The following is a 12143-nucleotide window of genomic DNA, read 5'->3' as shown; positions in this document are numbered from 1 at the left end:
ATTGATAACTTATTTATGTATGTTTAATTGAGAGTGCACGCTTAATTTTCATGCATGAATATGACGCTAGAATATAAGTGAGTTTCACCTAATAGTTACGAACTTATATTCACAAGTAGTGGAGGTTGCTTATAAACAATCGCGTTAAACGAATTCTTGGCATAAGTTTCATGCAATCCATAGTAACGAATGCCTCGTCAACACTTATAATTTTCATAGAGCGTAATGATTCTTGCTTGTACCTCTTCTATGCATTCATGTTGAGGACTTGTGGGGAATGTTTTGAATTGTCGCATGCATCATCCAATTCAATAACGTTAGGAAGATTTGAAGGTTAATTAGTGCATCACGGTTAACTTGGGGTGTTGAGCATTCATGGTTTATTGAAATGTAATTGGAAATCATTTTATTATGCAAGTGTAACATGTATGGAGAAGAACCCCTTAGCTAGGTTCCCATCCACTCAATTCCATCTATTTCATATTTACATTCTGTTTTAAATTGTAATCTGTGCATTTTATTTAATTTCGTTAAAACCTAAATCCCCCTTTACTTTATTGTCCAACTTAGTTAGAAAGTGTCTTAGTTTATGTTTATAAGTGTTTTGATTCATTTTGTTACACAAATTCGTCCAAATTCACCAAAGTGCTCAAAACTGCCCAGAAAGTGGTTTTTAGGCAGTTTTGAGTGTTTTGGGTGATGTTTGAGTCTTTTGGTTTGTTTTAGTGTTTTAAAGTTTAGTTTTGCATTCTTTGAGTCTAGTATAGTGTTTTATATTGTTATTTTACGTTTTTGAGTCAAATCCAAGTGGTTAACAATCCCTCCTAATCCCCGGTCCAGAACGATCCCTACTTATACTTATACTACAATCGACAAAAAGAGGGTTTAATTTATGCGCGTATAATTCTCGCATCAAATTTTGGCGCCGTTGCCGGGGATATTTGATAGGAGCATATTCATGCGACTTAAATGGCTTGTTCTCGTGCATTTACGTTATGTTTCTTTAGTTATTTTAGTACTTTAAGCTATTTTCGTGTGTTTTTAGGTTCATATGGCTAAGGAAGCAAAAAGATGCATTTTGGAGCATTTTGGAGCAAAATTGGACTTGGAATGGATAGCTTATGTTTGGAGCAAAAGGAATGGACGAAATTGAAGGATTCCTAATCCATTGCAGCCACATGCACATTCAATCATTCACCCCAAAACCTTGCACATGCTTTCCCATTTCATTATTCATTCACTTTGCAGCCACCATTCACTCTTTAATCCACATGCATTCATCATCATTCACCACACCTTGCAGCCACATGCATTCCCCTTTTATATTTCCAACCCACATGCACTTCCCCCTTTATCATTTCAGCACATGCACTTCCCACTTCATCATTTCAGCCACCAAACATCCACATGCATTCATCCTAGCTGTTTTGCACATGCATTCACTTAACCTAGCTGTCATGTTCCCTCTCCCATCCAAACCTAGCTGTCATGTTCCCTCTCCCATCCATTCATCTCCCTATAAATACCATACACACTTCACACAACATTCATTCATTCTCATCAATTCGTCCATATTCAGAAAATCATCCAAAACACCACCAGAAATCATCCCCTTGTGCCGTGAGTATCCCTATTAATCCAAACACCACTCCCCAAACCATTCACACCACCAAACCTCACCTTAGACCTTGTGCTACAACAACGAGGAAGAGAAGAGTGCCTAAACGTTCATACAATTCAAGTTTGAGTTGTTGGAATGTTTAGGTGTTTCTTTGATTTCAACGTTTAAATTCAATTCTCTTTGTTTTGTACGTATGAGGAATGGAAGAGAAGAGTGCCTAAACGTTCATACAATTCAAGTTTGAGTTGTTGGAATGTTTAGGTGTTTCTTTGATTTCAAAGTTATGAGGAACTAAACCCCCCTTGGTTAGGGGGTGATTCGAAATATATGTTTATGCTTGCATTTTGATTTGATTACTTCTAATTGCGTTTCATAAGTTGTGGATTCAATTTGTTTAACTGTTTGATTGATAACTTATTTATGTATGTTTAATTGAGAGTGCACGCTTAATTTTCATGCATGAATATGACGCTAGAATATAAGTGAGTTTCACCTAATAGTTACGAACTTATATTCACAAGTAGTGGAGGTTGCTTATAAACAATCGCGTTAAACGAATTCTTGGCATAAGTTTCATGCAATCCATAGTAACGAATGCCTCGTCAACACTTATAATTTTCATAGAGCGTAATGATTCTTGCTTGTACCTCTTCTATGCATTCATGTTGAGGACTTGTGGGGAATGTTTTGAATTGTCGCATGCATCATCCAATTCAATAACGTTAGGAAGATTTGAAGGTTAATTAGTGCATCACGGTTAACTTGGGGTGTTGAGCATTCATGGTTTATTGAAATGTAATTGGAAATCATTTTATTATGCAAGTGTAACATGTATGGAGAAGAACCCCTTAGCTAGGTTCCCATCCACTCAATTCCATCTATTTCATATTTACATTCTGTTTTAAATTGTAATCTGTGCATTTTATTTAATTTCGTTAAAACCTAAATCCCCCTTTACTTTATTGTCCAACTTAGTTAGAAAGTGTCTTAGTTTATGTTTATAAGTGTTTTGATTCATTTTGTTACACAAATTCGTCCAAATTCACCAAAGTGCTCAAAACTGCCCAGAAAGTGGTTTTTAGGCAGTTTTGAGTGTTTTGGGTGATGTTTGAGTCTTTTGGTTTGTTTTAGTGTTTTAAAGTTTAGTTTTGCATTCTTTGAGTCTAGTATAGTGTTTTATATTGTTATTTTACGTTTTTGAGTCAAATCCAAGTGGTTAACAATCCCTCCTAATCCCCGGTCCAGAACGATCCCTACTTATACTTATACTACAATCGACAAAAAGAGGGTTTAATTTATGCGCGTATAATTCTCGCATCAAATTTTGGCGCCGTTGCCGGGGATATTTGATAGGAGCATATTCATGCGACTTAAATGGCTTGTTCTCGTGCATTTACGTTATGTTTCTTTAGTTATTTTAGTACTTTAAGCTATTTTCGTGTGTTTTTAGGTTCATATGGCTAAGGAAGCAAAAAGATGCATTTTGGAGCATTTTGGAGCAAAATTGGACTTGGAATGGATAGCTTATGTTTGGAGCAAAAGGAATGGACGAAATTGAAGGATTCCTAATCCATTGCAGCCACATGCACATTCAATCATTCACCCCAAAACCTTGCACATGCTTTCCCATTTCATTATTCATTCACTTTGCAGCCACCATTCACTCTTTAATCCACATGCATTCATCATCATTCACCACACCTTGCAGCCACATGCATTCCCCTTTTATATTTCCAACCCACATGCACTTCCCCCTTTATCATTTCAGCACATGCACTTCCCACTTCATCATTTCAGCCACCAAACATCCACATGCATTCATCCTAGCTGTTTTGCACATGCATTCACTTAACCTAGCTGTCATGTTCCCTCTCCCATCCAAACCTAGCTGTCATGTTCCCTCTCCCATCCATTCATCTCCCTATAAATACCATACACACTTCACACAACATTCATTCATTCTCATCAATTCGTCCATATTCAGAAAATCATCCAAAACACCACCAGAAATCATCCCCTTGTGCCGTGAGTATCCCTATTAATCCAAACACCACTCCCCAAACCATTCACACCACCAAACCTCACCTTAGACCTTGTGCTACAACAACGAGGAAGAGAAGAGTGCCTAAACGTTCATACAATTCAAGTTTGAGTTGTTGGAATGTTTAGGTGTTTCTTTGATTTCAACGTTTAAATTCAATTCTCTTTGTTTTGTACGTATGAGGAATGGAAGAGAAGAGTGCCTAAACGTTCATACAATTCAAGTTTGAGTTGTTGGAATGTTTAGGTGTTTCTTTGATTTCAAAGTTATGAGGAACTAAACCCCCCTTGGTTAGGGGGTGATTCGAAATATATGTTTATGCTTGCATTTTGATTTGATTACTTCTAATTGCGTTTCATAAGTTGTGGATTCAATTTGTTTAACTGTTTGATTGATAACTTATTTATGTATGTTTAATTGAGAGTGCACGCTTAATTTTCATGCATGAATATGACGCTAGAATATAAGTGAGTTTCACCTAATAGTTACGAACTTATATTCACAAGTAGTGGAGGTTGCTTATAAACAATCGCGTTAAACGAATTCTTGGCATAAGTTTCATGCAATCCATAGTAACGAATGCCTCGTCAACACTTATAATTTTCATAGAGCGTAATGATTCTTGCTTGTACCTCTTCTATGCATTCATGTTGAGGACTTGTGGGGAATGTTTTGAATTGTCGCATGCATCATCCAATTCAATAACGTTAGGAAGATTTGAAGGTTAATTAGTGCATCACGGTTAACTTGGGGTGTTGAGCATTCATGGTTTATTGAAATGTAATTGGAAATCATTTTATTATGCAAGTGTAACATGTATGGAGAAGAACCCCTTAGCTAGGTTCCCATCCACTCAATTCCATCTATTTCATATTTACATTCTGTTTTAAATTGTAATCTGTGCATTTTATTTAATTTCGTTAAAACCTAAATCCCCCTTTACTTTATTGTCCAACTTAGTTAGAAAGTGTCTTAGTTTATGTTTATAAGTGTTTTGATTCATTTTGTTACACAAATTCGTCCAAATTCACCAAAGTGCTCAAAACTGCCCAGAAAGTGGTTTTTAGGCAGTTTTGAGTGTTTTGGGTGATGTTTGAGTCTTTTGGTTTGTTTTAGTGTTTTAAAGTTTAGTTTTGCATTCTTTGAGTCTAGTATAGTGTTTTATATTGTTATTTTACGTTTTTGAGTCAAATCCAAGTGGTTAACAATCCCTCCTAATCCCCGGTCCAGAACGATCCCTACTTATACTTATACTACAATCGACAAAAAGAGGGTTTAATTTATGCGCGTATAATTCTCGCATCAAATTTTGGCGCCGTTGCCGGGGATATTTGATAGGAGCATATTCATGCGACTTAAATGGCTTGTTCTCGTGCATTTACGTTATGTTTCTTTAGTTATTTTAGTACTTTAAGCTATTTTCGTGTGTTTTTAGGTTCATATGGCTAAGGAAGCAAAAAGATGCATTTTGGAGCATTTTGGAGCAAAATTGGACTTGGAATGGATAGCTTATGTTTGGAGCAAAAGGAATGGACGAAATTGAAGGATTCCTAATCCATTGCAGCCACATGCACATTCAATCATTCACCCCAAAACCTTGCACATGCTTTCCCATTTCATTATTCATTCACTTTGCAGCCACCATTCACTCTTTAATCCACATGCATTCATCATCATTCACCACACCTTGCAGCCACATGCATTCCCCTTTTATATTTCCAACCCACATGCACTTCCCCCTTTATCATTTCAGCACATGCACTTCCCACTTCATCATTTCAGCCACCAAACATCCACATGCATTCATCCTAGCTGTTTTGCACATGCATTCACTTAACCTAGCTGTCATGTTCCCTCTCCCATCCAAACCTAGCTGTCATGTTCCCTCTCCCATCCATTCATCTCCCTATAAATACCATACACACTTCACACAACATTCATTCATTCTCATCAATTCGTCCATATTCAGAAAATCATCCAAAACACCACCAGAAATCATCCCCTTGTGCCGTGAGTATCCCTATTAATCCAAACACCACTCCCCAAACCATTCACACCACCAAACCTCACCTTAGACCTTGTGCTACAACAACGAGGAAGAGAAGAGTGCCTAAACGTTCATACAATTCAAGTTTGAGTTGTTGGAATGTTTAGGTGTTTCTTTGATTTCAACGTTTAAATTCAATTCTCTTTGTTTTGTACGTATGAGGAATGGAAGAGAAGAGTGCCTAAACGTTCATACAATTCAAGTTTGAGTTGTTGGAATGTTTAGGTGTTTCTTTGATTTCAAAGTTATGAGGAACTAAACCCCCCTTGGTTAGGGGGTGATTCGAAATATATGTTTATGCTTGCATTTTGATTTGATTACTTCTAATTGCGTTTCATAAGTTGTGGATTCAATTTGTTTAACTGTTTGATTGATAACTTATTTATGTATGTTTAATTGAGAGTGCACGCTTAATTTTCATGCATGAATATGACGCTAGAATATAAGTGAGTTTCACCTAATAGTTACGAACTTATATTCACAAGTAGTGGAGGTTGCTTATAAACAATCGCGTTAAACGAATTCTTGGCATAAGTTTCATGCAATCCATAGTAACGAATGCCTCGTCAACACTTATAATTTTCATAGAGCGTAATGATTCTTGCTTGTACCTCTTCTATGCATTCATGTTGAGGACTTGTGGGGAATGTTTTGAATTGTCGCATGCATCATCCAATTCAATAACGTTAGGAAGATTTGAAGGTTAATTAGTGCATCACGGTTAACTTGGGGTGTTGAGCATTCATGGTTTATTGAAATGTAATTGGAAATCATTTTATTATGCAAGTGTAACATGTATGGAGAAGAACCCCTTAGCTAGGTTCCCATCCACTCAATTCCATCTATTTCATATTTACATTCTGTTTTAAATTGTAATCTGTGCATTTTATTTAATTTCGTTAAAACCTAAATCCCCCTTTACTTTATTGTCCAACTTAGTTAGAAAGTGTCTTAGTTTATGTTTATAAGTGTTTTGATTCATTTTGTTACACAAATTCGTCCAAATTCACCAAAGTGCTCAAAACTGCCCAGAAAGTGGTTTTTAGGCAGTTTTGAGTGTTTTGGGTGATGTTTGAGTCTTTTGGTTTGTTTTAGTGTTTTAAAGTTTAGTTTTGCATTCTTTGAGTCTAGTATAGTGTTTTATATTGTTATTTTACGTTTTTGAGTCAAATCCAAGTGGTTAACAATCCCTCCTAATCCCCGGTCCAGAACGATCCCTACTTATACTTATACTACAATCGACAAAAAGAGGGTTTAATTTATGCGCGTATAATTCTCGCATCAAATTTTGGCGCCGTTGCCGGGGATTAGCAACTTTGCTAATCCTTTGGATTGTTATTTTCGTTTTCTTATTAGTTTTAGTTTTAGTTTCTGTTATGTATTTCAGTTTTAGTTTTTGATTTGTATTTTGTTTGTCGATTTTAAGTACTAGAGAAGCACAACATGGCACTAGATAATGCTTCTCTTTTGTCACAGCTCATGGAAAGGTCCCAAATGCAAAGCGTTGGTACATTTTCAAGGAATGATGGGTTTTCCAATACTTACAATTCGGATTGGAGTGATCATTCAAACTCTATGTGGTGGGAACCTCAACATGTTAAACAAGAAGGATATTGGCAGCCATATGAGGAGTTCTATTCAAAACCTATGCAACCACCACAACCTCATATTCAATATGCCCAACCAAACTCAAGTTCGTCAATAGATTATAATCAAAAGCTTAATGAATTAATTTGTTTGGTGCAGGGCTCACAAAATCAAGACAATGAGGCTCAACAAGGAGGATATTGGCCGCCATATGAGGAGTTCTATTCAACGCCTATGCAGCCACCACAACCTGCCCAAAGCGATGTAGGTAATTCAAGTGATAATGATAAGATTTTTCAATTACTTACTACTTTGACGCAGGGAGTCCAACTTCAAAACAAAGAGAGGGAAAATCAAGACAAAAGGTTGGACTACTTGGAAAAGCAAATGGGGCAGATAGCGGAGTTTGTAGAACAAATTTGCGACCAAGGCGAACTCCCTAGTTCAACCATTGCAAATCCGAAGGGAGAATTTGAAACCACCGATGCTATCATGTTGAAAAGTGACAAGGAGGTTGGAACGGACCCTCAACCATCAAAATCAAATCACAAGGAAGAGGAATACACCCAACCCACGGCAAGAGTGGAAACACCTTTGCCGGAGGCACCTATTGCTCCTATGCCATCTAATTCGGGTAAGGTTGTTCCAAAATTCATTATTTCTAACCCCATTCCAACAAAGATCTCTATTCCTTGCAGGTTCATGACTTCCAAGGAAGAAGAAGGTGAAAAAGACATCTTGGAAGGCCTTCCAAAGGTGCAAAGTATGGAATATCAAGAATTCGTTAAAAAGGATATACTTGAGACAACAATTTCCAAACACGTTGGATTTTCTGGTCCTACAATGTTCAAAGAAGATGTGTTTATCCTTGAGTTCATGTCGGAGCACACAGGTAAGCCGCCTCCCCGAATTTCAATTTTCTTTATTACTAATCTGTTGTTAATGATTCAGGCACCCAATCTTGAATTTAAATTATTACCGGATCATTTCAAGTATCACCTTCCATTCAAAGATAAAATCCATGCCGTGAAATGAAAAAAAAAAAAAAAAAAAAAAAAAAAAGATACTAAACATGGAGAAAGATGGAGCTTCACAAAGGTTGTTTACGTGAAGCCCCACTACGAGGTGTCGAAGCGGAAGGCATAGAAGCGGAAGGCATAGAAGCGGGAGGCATAGAAGCGGGAGGCATCGGAGCGGAAGCCATCGGAGCGGAAGGCATCGGAGCTAGAGCATTCCAGGCCTCAATACTTGGCCAAGCGCTGGATGACCCAGGAAAAATGTGCCTCTGGAAGAAAGCTGCAAGCCTTTGACGGTCACTTTGACGGTCACTTTGCATTCGACCATTGGATTCTTGCAGCTCATCAAGCTTCCTCTTCATGCCCGATGAATAGTTATTTGCAAGCACATGCAAACTTCTATTCTCGTACTTAAGCAGTTTGATCTCTTGCTTAAGACTTTCCACCTCCGCCATCAATGATTCCACCTGACGGGAGCGGGCAAGCAGGCGTTGGCCCATGTTGGACACAGAACTCGCACACTGAACACTAAGTGCGAGGGACTCTTGAACGGCCAACTCATCGGACCGTCCTGACAGCAGCCTACTATCTTTTGGAGTGAGGAGGTTCCTAGCTACTATTGTAGCTGTTGTGGCGTCCTGCATCACGGAGTCTTCACCTGTGAGAGGACCGTTAGAAGATAAGAAAGAAGGGCGCCATACATTACCTTGACGCGGCGCGCCCGTATCACTGCTGAGACTCAATTCTAAGCTAAGGTTCGATGGGTTTGCCATTTTTTCAAAAGTGTTCAAAGAGATGGGGTGGATGGAGTTAATTCTCAAAGGGCCGGAGTCGATTTTCAAGAATGGGCAATCTTCAGAGTGTGTTTGTTGTGGTGATCGATAGCTCTATAAAAAGCCAAGGCGACGCGTCCACCGATTCAAAAAGCCGGAATTTCCGGCGTAAGTTAAGCAACGCGTTCTCGGCTTTTCAGAAAACGCGTTCAACTTTGTCAAAAGTTCACGTGGAGGTCATCATCGCAACTACACTTTTGCCGACAAGCGTAAATTTCGGCGACGCTTTCTCTGCTTTTCAGAAAACGCGTGCGACTTTGTCAAAAGAGCTCAGACAGAGCCGCGTACGCACTACTACGTGTCGTTCAGAAATCGAAGGGGCGTCGTGCAGAAATCGAAGAGGCGTCCGTTCAGAAATCGAAGAGACGTTTGTCAACACGGGTAAAAGAACAATACCACCACTTGATATTATCTCTATATATGTCGACCTTCGTTTTTTTTGGCAAGGCAAACCTGAAGAAAATGCCTAACTCTCTCCCTCACCTCTGAGGGTGCACTCCCAGCAAAGCCTTTCGAAATACTCAATTCTTTCTTCTTCCCCAAAGATGATACCAGATGCCTGGAGTACAGATGACCCAGGAGGAAATGGCGGATTGAAGTGTGCTGATTCGTTCACCGCTTCTTCAAAAGCAAAGAGAAGGGACCACTCCTGCAAAGATTGAACAAAGAAACAGATAAAAGGGGAAAGCTCAGACCTCCGGGGGAGACCAAAAGAATCCTGCTGCCCAGTTCAAGAGTAGCACAAAGGAAAATCAACGATGGGAGGAAACCAGTTCAAGAATGAGCCTGTGGAATCACAAAGATCAAAGCCTCAATGCAATCACCAAGGAGAAGAGGGAATTTACACTCCATAACCAGATTTGCGTCCCTAAACTCTTCTCTTTGTTAATTACATTCTGCCATGTTTAATATGTTTAAGTGCTTTTTGTGTGCTTACTTTTGCTTTGTGTGAATCTATGCTTAAAACATTGAGGACAATGTTTGATTTAAGTGTGGGGGGGGTAACTAATGTTGTTAATGCAAATTCGTGGGATTTTATCACCCATAACTTCAAATGTTGTTCCTTGCTGTTTTAAGGTGTTTTTAAGATGTTTTAGTGTGTTTTAGTATGTTTTGTTTTTATAAATCCGAAAATCACATAAAAATTTGAAAAACATGTTTTCAAAAGCCTAAAAAGAGTGTTTTGAGTCGTTTTTGTGTGTTTGTGTCTTAGGGTACCTTCCAACACAATGATAAGGATTTGGTTTGTAATTGCATGACTGTTAAAAAGAGTTATAAACATAGAGAAAAGTTTGATTTACTCTTGGTATATGCTTGGTTATGGTTATAATATATGACTTCACATGCAATCATAAAAGAAAAATTCGTTTTTGTAACATGCTTGAAGGAAGGAACTCAAATAAACGCTACAACCCTGTGAGACTCAAGCCATTACTTTCTTTGGAGAGTTATTCTCTGTGATTTCTTGTTTTCTAAAGTCGTTGCATGATCTCATCATTCTTTGCTTGGTTGCTACTTGGAATGCATTTCATTATAGTTCCAAATACTAGAACTCATGCCCAATTCATTCAAAGCATGATATTGTTTGCATAACATACAATAAGATGAAGTTGTTAGTCAAGCCAAAGCCAAAAAGCCTATCCCTTTTCATATTTCTTATTTGTTGTAAGTTTTAACCCTTTTGAGCCTTTTCAAGCTTATTTTCTTTGTTAACCCCTTGTTCTTAAAGGATAGTGAAGCATGACTTAGAATGAACTCCTTTTGATTAATATACTGCAGAAAATAAGTGTTGGGGAAGATAATAGGGCACGGCCAAAGAATGAAATAAAGAAAAAAAAATTGTTGAAAAGAAAGAAAAAAGAGTTGAAAAATAAGTGAGAATGATCTCACAAGCATTGGTTATTGAAGGAAGGGTCCAAAAGAGTGAATTTGACCCTAGTTGTTGCATGAATCTTCCCTTGTGTTTAAAAGTTGATTTCTGCCATTAAAAGTGAGTTTAAGTGTCAATTTCATTACTTCGCTTCCTATTACTTGAAGAACCTTTGTTTTACTTTACCTTTCTTTGTTAAACCATTACCCTTAGCCCCGTTACAACCCTCAACTTCTATCCTGATGTTATGTATTCAATATGTGGAGTTTGAATTTGGTATGAGCATATGGAATCACTGGTTCTCGTTCTAAGTAGTAGCTTTCCATTCATAAGATCATATTCATGTCATTGTCGTAAATCCAGAAAATGCTTTCTTTGTTATAACATATGTGAGATACTAGTCTTTCATGTTTACATCATTCTCTCACATATAACTAGTGTAGGGTGTGTAGTCAGAAAATCTGTGTGAAAATAGAGTGCATTCTAGTAAGGAATTGAGGAAATTCTCTAAGGCATGTTACTACATTCGAAATGTGTTTTAAATGCTTAATTGTGAACTAGTATGTGGTGACTATGAGTAAGAATGTACTTAAGTATAAAGATGGCTAAAATCTGTGGGAATAATGATTTTTAACTTGTCATGTGCATTAGAAATCCGTGAGACGATTGTTGGAAGGTGTAGGTTGTGTTTTCTTCGTTTTGTCTAGTTTCGTGTTCTTTTGTTGTTTTGTTTTGCTCGAGGACTAGCAAAAGATAAGTGTGGGGGTATTTGATAGGAGCATATTCATGCGACTTAAATGGCTTGTTCTCGTGCATTTACGTTATGTTTCTTTAGTTATTTTAGTACTTTAAGCTATTTTCGTGTGTTTTTAGGTTCATATGGCTAAGGAAGCAAAAAGATGCATTTTGGAGCATTTTGGAGCAAAATTGGACTTGGAATGGATAGCTTATGTTTGGAGCAAAAGGAATGGACGAAATTGAAGGATTCCTAATCCATTGCAGCCACATGCACATTCAATCATTCACCCCAAAACCTTGCACATGCTTTCCCATTTCATTATTCATTCACTTTGCAGCCACCATTCACTCTTTAATCCACATGCATTCATCATCATTCACCACACCTTG

The sequence above is a fragment of a genome, unplaced genomic scaffold (genome assembly GCF_019419815.1).
Source record: "Pyrus x bretschneideri cultivar Hongxiangsu unplaced genomic scaffold, Pyrus_bretschneideri_v1 Contig60, whole genome shotgun sequence".
NCBI lineage: Eukaryota > Viridiplantae > Streptophyta > Magnoliopsida > Rosales > Rosaceae > Pyrus > Pyrus x bretschneideri.
This window is presented reverse-complemented; position numbering follows the sequence as displayed.